Below are 15,357 nucleotides of genomic sequence, written 5' to 3'. Positions count from 1 at the left end.
AGAACGACAAGAACAACAGGAACAACAAGAACAACAAGAACAACAAGAACAACAAGAACAACAAGAACAACAAGAACAACAAGGACAACAACAACAAGAACAACAAGGACAACAACAACAACAACAACAACAACAAGGACAACATGAACAGTAAGAACAACAAGAACAACAAGAACAACAAGAAGAACAAGAACAACAAGAACAACAAGAACAACAAGAACAACAAGAACAACAAGAACAACAAGAACAACAAGAACCACAAGAATAACAAGAACAAGAAGAACGACAAGAACAACAAGAACAACAAGAACAACAAGAACAACAAGAACAACATGAACAACAAGAACAACAAGAGCAACAAGATCAACAAGAACAACAAGGACAACAACAACAATAACAACAACAAGAACAACAAGAACAGCAAGAGCAACAACAACAAGAACAACATGAACAACAAGAACATCAACAACCAGAACAACAAGAGCAACAACAGCAACAAGAGCAACAAGAGCAACATGAGCAACATGAACAACAAGAACAACAAGAACAACAAGAACAACAAGAACAACAAGAACGGCAAGGACAACAACAACAACAACAACAAGAACAGAAAGAACAACAAGGACAACAAGAACAAGAACAGCAAGAGCAACAACAACAAGGACTACATGAACAACAACAACAAGAACAACAAGAACAACAACAACAACAGGAACAACAAGAACCACAACGACAAGAACAACAACAACAAGAACAACAAAAGCAAGAACAACAAAAACAACAACAAGAACAACAAGAGCAACAAGAACAACAAGAGCTACAAGAACATCAAGAGCAACGAGAGCAACAAGAGCAACAAGAGCAACAAGAACAACACGATCAACAAGAACAACAAGCACGACAAGAACAACAAGGACAACCACAACAAGAACAACAAGGACAACAACAACAACAACAAGGACAACTAGAACAACAACAAGAAGAACAACAAGGACAACAACAACAATAACAACAAGAAGAACAACATGTACAAGAAGAGCAACAAGAACAACAAGAACAACAAGAACAACCGGAACAACAAGAACAACCAGAACAACCAGAACAACCAGAACAACAACAACAACAACAAGAAGAACAACAAAAACAACAAGAACAACAAGAACAACAAGAACAACAAGAACAACAAGAACAACAAGAACAACAAGAACAACAAGAACAACAAGAACAACAAGAACAACAAGAATAACAAGAACAACAAGAACAACAAGGACAACAACAACAACAACAACAAGAAGAACAACAAGAACAACAAGAACAACAAGAACAACATGACCAGCATGAACAACAAGAACAACAAGAACAACAAGAAAAACAACAACAACAACAAAAATAAGAACAACAACAACAACAAGAACAAAAACATGAACAACCGGAACAACAAGAACAACAAGAACAACAACAGCAACAACTAGAACAACAACAACAAGAACGACAAGAACAACAGGAACAACAAGAACAACAAGAACAACAAGAACAACAAGAACAACAAGAACAACAAGAACAACAAGAACAACAAGAACAACAAGAACAACAAGAACAACAAGAACAACAAGAACAACAAGAACAACAAGAACAACAAGAACAACAAGAACAACAAGAACAACAACAACAACAAGAACAACAAGAACAACAACAACAACGAGAACAACAAGAACAACAACAACAACAAGAACAACAAGAACAAGAACGGCAAGAAAAACAACAACAACAAAAATAAAAACCACAACGACAAGAACAACAAGAACAACAACAAGAACAACCGGAACAACAAGAAAAACCAGAACAACAACAACAAGAACAACTAGAACAACAACAACCACAACAGCAACAAGAGCAACAACAGCAACAAGAGCAACAAGAACAAGAAGAGCAACAAGAGCAGCAAGAGCAACAAGAGCAACAAGAGAAACAAGATCAACAAGAGCAACAAGAACAACAAGAACAACAAGAACAACAAGAACAACAAGAACAACAAGAACAACAAGAACAACAAGAACAACAAGAACAACGAGAACAACGAGAACAACGAGAACAACGAGAACAACAAGAACAACGAGAACAACAAGAACAACAAGAACAACAAGAACCACAAGAATAACAAGAACAAGAAGAACGACAAGAACAACAAGAACAACAAGAACAACAAGAACAACAAGAACAACATGAACAACAAGAACAACAAGAACAACAAGATCAACAAGAACAACAAGGACAACAACAACAATAACAACAACAAGAACAACAAAAACAGCAACAGCAACAACAACAAGAACAACATGAACAACAAGAGCATCAACAACCAGAACAACAAGAGCAACAACAGCAACAAGAGCAACAAGAGCAACATGAGCAACAAGAACAACAAGAACAACAAGAACAACAAGAACGGCAAGGACAACAACAACAACAACAACAACAAGAACAGAAAGAACAACAAGGACAACAAGAACAAGAACAGCAAGAGCAACAACAACAAGGACTACATGAACAACAACAACAAGAACAACAAGAACAACAACAACAACAGGAACAACAAGAACCACAACGACAAGAACAACAACAACAAGAACAACAAAAGCAAGAACAACAAAAACAACAACAAGAACAACAAGAGCAACAAGAACAACAAGAGCTACAAGAACATCAAGAGCAACGAGAGCAACAAGAGCAACAAGAGCAACAAGAACAACAAGATCAACAAGAACAACAAGCACAACAAGAACAACAAGGACAACCACAACAAGAACAACAAGGACAACAACAACAACAACAAGGACAACTAGAACAACAACAAGAAGAACAACAAGGACAACAACAACAATAACAACAAGAAGAACAACATGTACAAGAAGAGCAACAAGAACAACAAGAACAACAAGAACAACCGGAACAACAAGAACAACCAGAACAACCAGAACAACAACAACAACAACAAGAAGAACAACAAAAACAACAAGAACAACAAGAACAACAAGAACAACAAGAACAACAAGAACAACAAGAACAACAAGAACAACAAGAACAACAAGAACAACAACAACAACAACAACAAGAACAACAAGAACAACAAGAACAACATGTCCAGCAAGAACAACAAGAACAAGAAAAGCAAGAAAAACAACAACAACAACAACAAAAATAAGAACAACAACAACAACAAGAACAAAAACATGAACAACCGGAACAACAAGAACAACAAGAACAACAACAACAACAACTAGAACAACAACAACAAGAACGACAAGAACAACAGGAACAACAAGAACAACAAGAACAACAAGAACAACAAGAACAACAAGAACAACAAGAACGACAAGAATAACAAGAACAACAAGAACAACAAGAACAACAAGAACAACAAGAACAACAAGAACAACAAGAACAACAAGAACAACAAGAACAACAAGAACAACAAGAACAACAAGAACAACAAGAACAACAAGAACAACAAGAACAACAAGAACAACAAGAACAACAAGAACAACAAGAACAACAAGAACAACAAGAACAACAAGAACAACAAGAACAACAACAACAACGAGAACAACAAGAACAACAACAACAACAAGAACAACAAGAACAAGAACGGCAAGAAAAACAACAACAACAAAAATAAGAACAACAACGACAAGAACAACAAGAACAACAACAAGAACAACCGGAACAACAAGAACAACCAGAACAACAACAACAAGAACAACTAGAACAACAACAACCACAACAGCAACAAGAGCAACAACAGCAACAAGAGCAACAAGAACAAGAAGAGCAACAAGAGCAGCAAGAGCAACAAGAGCAACAAGAGAAACAAGATCAACAAGAGCAACAAGAACAACAAGAACAACAAGAACAACAAGAACAACAAGAACAACAAGAAGAACAAGAACAACAAGAACAACGAGAACAACGAGAACAACGAGAACAACGAGGACAACGAGAACAACAAGAACAACAACAATAACAACCGGAACAACAAGAACAACAAGAACAACCAGAACAACCAGAACAACAACAACAAGAACAACAACAACAACAACAACCACAACAGCAACAAGAGCAACAACAGAAACAAGAACAACAACAAGAACAACAAGAACAACCAGAATAACAACAAGAACAACCGGAACAACAAGAACAACAAAAACAAGAACAACAAGAACAACAACGTCAACAAGAACAACAAGAACAACAAGAACAACAACAAGAACAACCGGAACAACAAGAACAACCAGAACAACAACAACAAGAACAACTAGAACAACAACAACCACAACAGCAACAAGAGCAACAACAGCAACAAGAGCAACAAGAGCAACAAGAGCAACAAGAGAAACAAGATCAACAAGAGCAACAAGAACAACAAGAACAACAAGAACAACAAGAACAACAAGAACAACAAGAACAACAAGAAGAACAAGAACAACAAGAACAACGAGAACAACGAGAACAACGAGAACAACGAGAACAACGAGGACAACGAGAACAACGAGAACAACGAGAACAACGAGAACAACGAGATCAACGAGATCAACGAGAACAACGAGAACAACGACAACAACGAGAACAACAAGAACAACAACAAGAACAACAAGAACAACAAGAACAACAGGAACAACAAGAACAAGAACAACAAGAACAACAGGAACAACAAGAACAACAAGAACAACAAGAACAACAAGAACAACAAGAACAACAAGAACAACAAGAACAACAAGAACAACAAGAACAACAAGAACAACAAGGACAACAACAAGAACAACAACAACAACATGACCAGAAAGAACAACAAGAACAACAAGAACAACAAGAACAAGAACAGCAAGAAAAACAACAACAACAAAAATAAGAACAACAACAACAAGAGCAACAAGAACAACAACAACAACAACCGGAACAACAAGAACAACAAGAACAACCAGAACAACAACAACAAGAACAACTAGAACAACAAGAACAAGAACAACAACAACCACAACAGCAACAAGAGCAACAACAGCAACAAGAGCAACAAGAGTAACAAGAGCAACAAGAGCAACAAGAGCAACAAGATCAACAAGAACAACAAGAACAACAAGAACAACAAGAACAACTAGAACAACAAGAACAGCAAGAACAACAAGAACAACAAGAACAACAAGAACAACAAGAACAACAAGAACAACAAGAACAACAAGAACAACGAGGACAACGAGAACAACGAGAGCAACGAGAGCAACGAGAACAACGAGAGCAACGAGAACAACGAGAACAACGAGAACAACGAGAACAGCAAGAACAACAACAACAAGAAGAACAACAAGAACAACAAGAACAACAAGAACAACAAGAACAACAAGAACAACAAGAACAACAAGAACAACAAGAACAACAAGAACAACAAGAACAACAAGAACAACAAGAACAACAAGAACAACAAGAACAACAAGAACAACAAGAACAACAAGAACAACAAGAACAACAAGAACAACAAGAACAACAAGAACAACAAGAACAACAAGAACAACAAGAACAACAAGAACAACAAGAACAACTAGAACAACAAGAACAGCAAGAACAACAAGAACAACAAGAACAACAAGAACAACAAGAAGAACAAGAACAACAAGAACAACAAGAACAACGAGGACAACGAGAACAACGAGAGCAACGAGAGCAACGAGAACAACGAGAACAACGAGAACAACGAGAACAACGAGAACAACGAGAACAACTAGAACAACAAGAATAACAAGAACAACAAGAACAACAAGAATAGCAAAAAGAACAACAAGAACAACAAGAACAACAATATCAACAAAAACAACAAGAACAACAAGAACAACAAGAACAACAAGGACAACGAGAACAACAAGAACAACAGGAACAACAAGAACAACAAGAACTACAACAACAAGGACAACAACAGCAACTACAACAAGAACAGCAAGAACAACAACAACAAGAAGAACAACAAGAACAACAAGAACAACAAGAACAAAAAGAACAACAAGAACAACAAGAACAACAAGAACAACAAGAACAACAAAAACAACAAGAACAACAACAACAACAAGAACAACAACAAGAACAACAAGCACAACAAGACCAACTAAAACAACAAGAACAACAAGAACAACGAGAACAACAAGAACAACAGGAACAACAAGAACAACAGACCAACAAAAACAACAAGAGCAACAAGATCAACAAGAACAACAAGAACAACAAGGACAACGAGAACAACAAGAACAACAGAAACAACAAGAACAACAAGAACAACATGAACTACAACAACAAGGACAACAACAACAACTACAACAAGAACAGCAAGAACAACAACAACAAGAAGAACAACAAGAACAACAAGAACAACAAGAACAACAAGAACAACAAGAACAACAAGAACAACAAGAACAACAAGAACAACAAGAACAACAAGAACAACAAGAACAACAAGAACAACAAGAACAACAAGAACAACAAGAACAACAAGAACAACAAGAACAACAAGAACAACAAGAACAACAAGAACAACAAGAACAACAAGAACAACAAGAACAACAAGAACAACAAGAACAACAAGAACAACAAGAACAACAAGAACAACAAGAACAACAAGAATAACAAGAACAACAAGAACAACATGAACAGCAAGAACAACAAGAACAACAAGAACAACAAGAACAACATGAGCAGCAAGAACAACAAGAACAACAAGAACATCAAGAACAAGAACAACAAGAACAACCGGAACATCAAGAACAACAAGAACAACCAGAACAACAACAACAACAAGGACAACTAGAACAACAACAAGAAGAACAACAAGAACAACATGAACAACAAAAACAACAAGAACAACAAGAACAACAAGAACAACAAGAACAACAAGAACAACAAGAACAACAAGAACAACAAGAACAACAAGAACAACAAGAACAACAAGAACAACAAGAACAACAAGAACAACAAGAACAACAAGAACAACAAGAACAACAAGAACAACAAGAACAACAAGAACAACAAGAACAACAAGAACAACAAGAACAACAAGAACAACAAGAACAACAAGAACAACAAGAACAAGAACAACAAGAACAACAAGAACAACAAGAACAACAAGAACAACAAGAACAACAAGAACAAGAACAACAAGAACAACCGGAACATCAAGAACAACAAGAACAACCAGAACAACAACAACAACAAGAACAACAAGAACAACAAGAACAACAAGAACAACAAGAACAACAAGAACAACAAGAACAACAAGAACAACAAGAACAACAAGAACAACAAGAACAACAAGAACAACAAGAACAACAAGAACAACAAGAACAACAAGAACAACAAGAACAACAAGAACAACAAGAACAACAAGAACAACAAGAACAACAAGAACAACAAGAACAACAAGAACAACAAGAACAACAAGAACAACAAGAACAACAAGAACAACAAGAACAACAAGAACAACAAGAACAACAAGAACAACAAGAACAACAAGAACAACAAGAACAACAAGAACAACAAGAACAACAAGAACAACAAGAACAACCAGAACAACAACAACAAGAACAACTAGAACAACAACAAGAACACCAACAAGCACAACAGCAACAAGAGCAACAAGAGCAACAAGAGCAACAAGATCAACAAGAGCAACAAGATCAACAAGAGCAACAAGAACAACAAGAACAACAAGAACAACAAGAACAAGAAGAACAACAAGAACAACAAGAACAACAAGAACAACAAGAACAACACGAACAACAAGAACAACAAGAACAACAAGAACAACTAGAACAACAAGAACAGCAAGAACAACAAGAACAACAAGAACAACAAGAACAACAAGAACAACAAGAACAACGAGGTCAACGAGAACAACGAGAGCAACGAGAGCAACGAGAACAACGAGAACAACGAGAACAACGAGAACAACGAGAACAACGAGAACAACTAGAACAACAAGAATAACAAGAACAACAAGAACAACAAGAATAGCAAAAAGAACAACAAGAACAACAAGAACAACAATATCAACAAAAACAACAAGAACAACAAGAACAACAAGAACAACAAGGACAACGAGAACAACAAGAACAACAGGAACAACAAGAACAACAAGAACTACAACAACAAGGACAACAACAGCAACTACAACAAGAACAGCAAGAACAACAACAACAAGAAGAACAACAAGAACAACAAGAACAACAAGAACAAAAAGAACAACAAGAACAACAAGAACAACAAGAACAACAAGAACAACAAAAACAACAAGAACAACAAGAACAACAAGAACAACAAGAACAACAAGAACAACAAGAACAACAAGAACAACAAGAACAACAAGAACAACAAGAACAACAAGAACAGCAAGAACAACAACAACAACAAGAACAACAACAAGAACAACAAGAACAACAAGAACAACAAGAACAACAAGAACAAGAACAACAAGAAGAACAAGAACAACAAGAACAACAAGAACAACAAGGACAATAACAACAATAACAACAAGAACAGCAAGAACAGCAAGAACAACAACAACAACAACAACAACAAAAACAAGAACAAGAGCAAGAACAAGAACAAGAACAAGAACAAGAACAAGAACAAGAACAAGATCAAGAACAAGAACAACAAGAACAACAAGAACAACAACAAGAACAACCAGAACAACAAGAACAACAAAAACAAGAACAACAAGAACAACAAGAACATCAAGAACAACAACGACATGAACAGCAGGAACAACAACAACAACAACGAGAACAACAAGAACAACAAGAACAACAAGAACAACAAGAACAACAAGAACAACAAAAACAACAAGAACAACAAGAACAACAAGAACAACAAGAACAACAAGAACAACAAGAACTACAACAACAACAAGGACAATAACAACAACTACAACAAGAACAGCAAGAACAACAACAAGAACAACAAGAACAACAAGACCTACAAAAACAACAAGAACAACAAGAACAACAAGAACAGCGAGAGCAACAAGAACAACAAGAACAACAAGAACAACAAGACCAACAAGAACAACAAGAACAACAACAACAACAACAACAACAACAACAAGAAGAACAACAAGAACAACAAGTACAACGAGGACAACAACAACAAGAACAATAAGAACAACAAGAACAACAAAAACAACATGACGAGCAAGAACAACAAGAACAACAAGAACAAGAACAGCAAGAAAAACAACAACAACAAAAATAAGAACAACAACAACAACATGAACAACAACAAGAACAACCGGAACAACAAGAACAACCAGAACAACCAGACCAACAACAACAAGAACAACTAGAACAACAACAACAAGAACAACAAGAGCAACAACGACAACAAGAACAACAAGACCATCAAGAACAACAACAACATCAACAACCAGAACAACAACAACAACAACAACAACAACAACAAGAACAACAAGAACAACAACAACATGAACAACAAGAACATCAACAACCAGAACAACAAGAACAACAAGAGCAACAAGAGCAACAAGAGCAACAAGAGCAACAAGAACAACCAGAACAACAACAACAACAACAACAACAACAAGAACAACAAGAACAACAAGAACAACAAGAACAACAAGAACAACAAGAACAACCAGAACAACAAGAACAACATGAACAGCAAGAACAACAAGATCAACAAGAACAACAGGAACAAGAACAACAAGAACAACCGGAACATCAAGAACAACAAGAACAACCAGAACAACAACAAGAACAACAAGAACAACAAGAACAACAAGAACAACAAGAACAACAAGAACAACAAGAACAACAAGAACAACAAGAACAACAAGAACAACAAGAACAACAAGAACAACAAGAACAACAAGAACAACAAGAACAACAAGAACAACAAGAACAACAAGAACAACAAGAACAACAAGAACAACAAGAACAACAAGAACAACAAGAACAACAAGAACAACAAGAACAACAAGAACAACAAGAACAACAAGAACAACAAGAACAACAAGAACAACAAGAACAACAAGAACAACAAGAACAACAAGAACAACAAGAACAACAAGAAAACAAGAACAACAAGATCAACAAGAATAACAAGAACAACAAGAACAACAAGAACAACAAGGACAACAACAACAACAAGAACAACAAGAACAACAAGAACAACAAGAACAACGAGAACAACAAGAACAACAAGAACAACAAGAACAACAAGAACAACAAGAACAACAAGAACAACAAGAACAACAACAACAAGAACAACAAGAACAACAAGAACAACAAGAACAACAAGAACAACAACAACAACAAGAACAACAAGAGCAACAAGAACAACGAGAACAACAACAACAACAAGAACAACAAGAACAACAAGACCAACAAGAACAACAAGTACAACAAGAACAACAAGAGCAACAAGAACAACAAGAACAACAAGACCAACAAGAACAACAAGAACAACAACAACAACAACAACAACAACAAGAACAACAAGAACAACAAGTACAACGAGGACAACAACAACAAGAACAATAAGAACAACAAGAACAACAAAAACAACATGACGAGCAAGAACAACAAGAACAACAAGAACAAGAACAGCAAGAAAAACAACAACAACAAAAATAAGAACAACAACAACAACATGAACAACAACAAGAACAACCGGAACAACAAGAACAACCAGAACAACCAGACCAACAACAACAAGAACAACTAGAACAACAACAACAAGAACAACAAGAGCAACAACGACAACAAGAACAACAAGACCATCAAGAACAACAACAACATCAACAACCAGAACGACAACAACAACAACAACAACAAGAACAACAAGAACAACAACAACATGAACAACAAGAACATCAACAACCAGAACAACAAGAACAACAAGAGCAACAAGAGCAACAAGAGCAACAAGAGCAACAAGAACAACCAGAACAACAACAACAACAACAACAACAACAACAAGAACAACAAGAACAACAAGAACAACAAGAACAACAAGAACAACAAGAACAACAAGAACAACCAGAACAACAAGAACAACATGAACAGCAAGAACAACAAGATCAACAAGAACAACAAGAACAAGAACAACAAGAACAACCGGAACATCAAGAACAACAAGAACAACCAGAACAACAACAACAACAACAAGGACAACTAGAACAACAACAAGAAGAACAACAAGAACAACAAGAACAACAAGAACAACAAGAACAACAAGAACAACAAGAACAACAAGAAAAACAAGAACAACAAGAACAACAAGAACAACAAGAACAACAAGAACAACAAGAACAACAAGAACAACAAGAACAACAAGAACAACAAGAACAACAAGAGCAACAAGAACAACAAGAACAACAAGAACAACAAGAACAACAAGAACAACAAGAACAACAAGAACAACAAGAACAACGAGAACAACAAGAACAACAAGAACAACAAGAACAACAAGAACAACAATAACAACAAGGACAACAACAACAACAACAACAACAACATGACCAGAAAGAACAACAAGAACAACAAGAACAACAAGAACAAGAACAGCAAGAAAAACAACAACAACAAAAATAAGAACAACAACAACAAGAGCAACAAGAACAACAACAACAACAACCGGAACAACAAGAACAACAAGAACAACCAGAACAACAACAACAAGAACAACTAGAACAACAACAACAAGAACACCAACAAGCACAACAGGAACAAGAGCAACAACAGCAACAAGAGCAACAAGAGCAACAAGAGCAACAAGATCAACAAGAGCAACAAGATCAACAAGAGCAACAAGAACAACAAGAACAACAAGAACAACAAGAACAACAAGAACAACAAGAACAACAAGAACAACAAGAACAACAAGAACAACAAGAACAACAAGAACAACAAGAACAACAAGAACAACTAGAACAACAAGAACAGCAAGAACAACAAGAACAACAAGAACAACAAGAACAACATGAACAACAAGAACAACGGGGACAACGAGAACAACGAGAGCAACGAGAGCAACGAGAACAACGAGAACAACGAGAACAACGAGAACAACGAGAACAACGAGAACAACTAGAACAACAAGAATAACAAGAACAACAAGAACAGCAAAAAGAACAACAAGAACAACAAGAACAACAATATCAACAAAAACAACAAGAACAACAAGAACAACAAGAACAACAAGAACTACAACAACAACAAGGACAATAACAACAACTACAACAAGAACAGCAAGAACAACAACAACAACAAGAACAACAACAAGAACAACAAGAACAACAAGACCAACAAAAACAACAAGAACAACAAGAACAACAAGAACAACCAGAACAACAAGAACAACAGGAACAACAGGAACAACAAGAACAACAAGACCAACAAAAACAACAAGAACAACAAGAACAACAAGAACAACAAGAACAACAAGGACAACGAGAACAACAAGAACAACAAGAACAACAAGAACAACAAGAACAACAAGAACAACAAGAACAACAAGATCAACAAGAACAACAAGAACAACAAGAACAACAAGAACAACCAGAACAACAACAACAAGAACAACTAGAACAACAACAAGAACACCAACAAGCACAACAGCAACAAGAGCAACAAGAGCAACAAGAGCAACAAGATCAACAAGAGCAACAAGATCAACAAGAGCAACAAGAACAACAAGAACAACAAGAACAACAAGAACAAGAAGAACAACAAGAACAACAAGAACAACAAGAACAACACGAACAACAAGAACAACAAGAACAACAAGAACAACTAGAACAACAAGAACAGCAAGAACAACAAGAACAACAAGAACAACAAGAACAACAAGAACAACAAGAACAACAAGAACAACGAGGTCAACGAGAACAACGAGAGCAACGAGAGCAACGAGAACAACGAGAACAACGAGAACAACGAGAACAACGAGAACAACGAGAACAACTAGAACAACAAGAATAACAAGAACAACAAGAACAACAAGAATAGCAAAAAGAACAACAAGAACAACAAGAACAACAATATCAACAAAAACAACAAGAACAACAAGAACAACAAGAACAACAAGGACAACGAGAACAACAAGAACAACAGGAACAACAAGAACAACAAGAACTACAACAACAAGGACAACAACAGCAACTACAACAAGAACAGCAAGAACAACAACAACAAGAAGAACAACAAGAACAACAAGAACAACAAGAACAACAAGAACAACAAGAACAACAAGAACAACAAGAACAACAAGAACAACAAGAACAACAAGAACAACAAGAACAACAAGAACAACAAGAACAACAAGAACAACAAGAACAACAAGAACAACAAGAACAACAAGAACAGCAAGAACAACAACAACAACAAGAACAACAACAAGAACAACAAGAACAACAAGAACAACAAGAACAACAAGAACAACAAGAACAACAAGAACAAGAACAACAAGAAGAACAAGAACAACAAGAACAACAAGAACAACAAGGACAATAACAACAATAACAACAAGAACAGCAAGAACAGCAAGCACAACAACAACAACAACAACAACAAAAACAAGAACAAGAGCAAGAACAAGAACAAGAACAAGAACAAGAACAAGAACAAGAACAAGAACAAGAACAAGAACAAGAACAAGAACAAGATCAAGAACAAGAACAACAAGAACAACAAGAACAACAACAAGAACAACCAGAACAACAAGAACAACAAAAACAAGAACAACAAGAACAACAAGAACATCAAGAACAACAACGACATGAACAGCAGGAACAACAACAACAACAACGAGAACAACAAGAACAACAAGAACAACAAGAACAACAAGAACAACAAAAACAACAGGAACAACAAGAACAACAAGAACAACAAGAACTACAACAACAACAAGGACAATAACAACAACTACAACAAGAACAGCAAGAACAACAACAAGAACAACAAGAACAACAAGACCAACAAAAACAACAAGAACAACAAGAACAACAAGAACAGCGAGAACAACAAGAACAACAAGAACAACAAGAACAACAAGACCAACAAGACCAACAAGAACAACAAGAACAACAACAACAACAACAACAAGAACAACAAGAACAACAAGTACAACGAGGACAACAACAACAAGAACAATAAGAACAACAAGAACAACAAGAACAACATGACGAGCAAGAACAACAAGAACAACAAGAACAAGAACAGCAAGAAAAACAACAACAACAAAAATAAGAACAACAACAACAACATGAACAACAACAAGAACAACCGGAACAACAAGAACAACCAGAACAACCAGACCAACAACAACAAGAACAACTAGAACAACAACAACAAGAACAACAAGAGCAACAACGACAACAAGAACAACAAGACCATCAAGAACAACAACAACATCAACAACCAGAACAACAACAACAACAACAACAACAAGAACAACAAGAACAACAAGAACAACAACAACATGAACAACAAGAACATCAACAACCAGAACAACAAGAACAACAAGAGCAACAAGAGCAACAAGAGCAACAAGAGCAACAAGAACAACCAGAACAACAACAACAACAACAACAACAACAACAACAAGAACAACAAGAACAACAAGAACAACAAGAACAACAAGAACAACAAGAACAACCAGAACAACAAGAACAACATGAACAGCAAGAACAACAAGATCAACAAGAACAACAAGAACAAGAACAACAAGAACAACCGGAACATCAAGAACAACAAGAACAACCAGAACAACAACAACAACAACAAGGACAACTAGAACAACAACAAGAAGAACAACAAGAACAACAAGAACAACAAGAACAACAAGAACAACAAGAACAACAAGAACAACAAGAAAAACAAGAACAACAAGAACAACAAGAACAACAAGAACAACAAGAACAACAAGAACAACAAGAACAACAAGAACAACAAGAACAACAAGAACAACAAGAGCAACAAGAACAACAAGAACAACAAGAACAACAAGAACAACAAGAACAACAAGAACAACAAGAACAACAAGAACAACGAGAACAACAAGAACAACAAGAACAACAAGAACAACAAGAACAACAATAACAACAAGGACAACAACAACAACAACAACAACAACATGACCAGAAAGAACAACAAGAACAACAAGAACAACAAGAACAAGAACAGCAAGAAAAACAACAACAACAAAAATAAGAACAACAACAACAAGAGCAACAAGAACAACAACAACAACAACCGGAACAACAAGAACAACAAGAACAACCAGAACAACAACAACAAGAACAAC

The sequence above is a fragment of the Megalopta genalis genome, unplaced genomic scaffold (genome assembly GCF_051020955.1).
Source record: "Megalopta genalis isolate 19385.01 unplaced genomic scaffold, iyMegGena1_principal scaffold0032, whole genome shotgun sequence".
In the NCBI taxonomy this organism is placed as follows: domain Eukaryota; kingdom Metazoa; phylum Arthropoda; class Insecta; order Hymenoptera; family Halictidae; genus Megalopta; species Megalopta genalis.
This window is presented reverse-complemented; position numbering follows the sequence as displayed.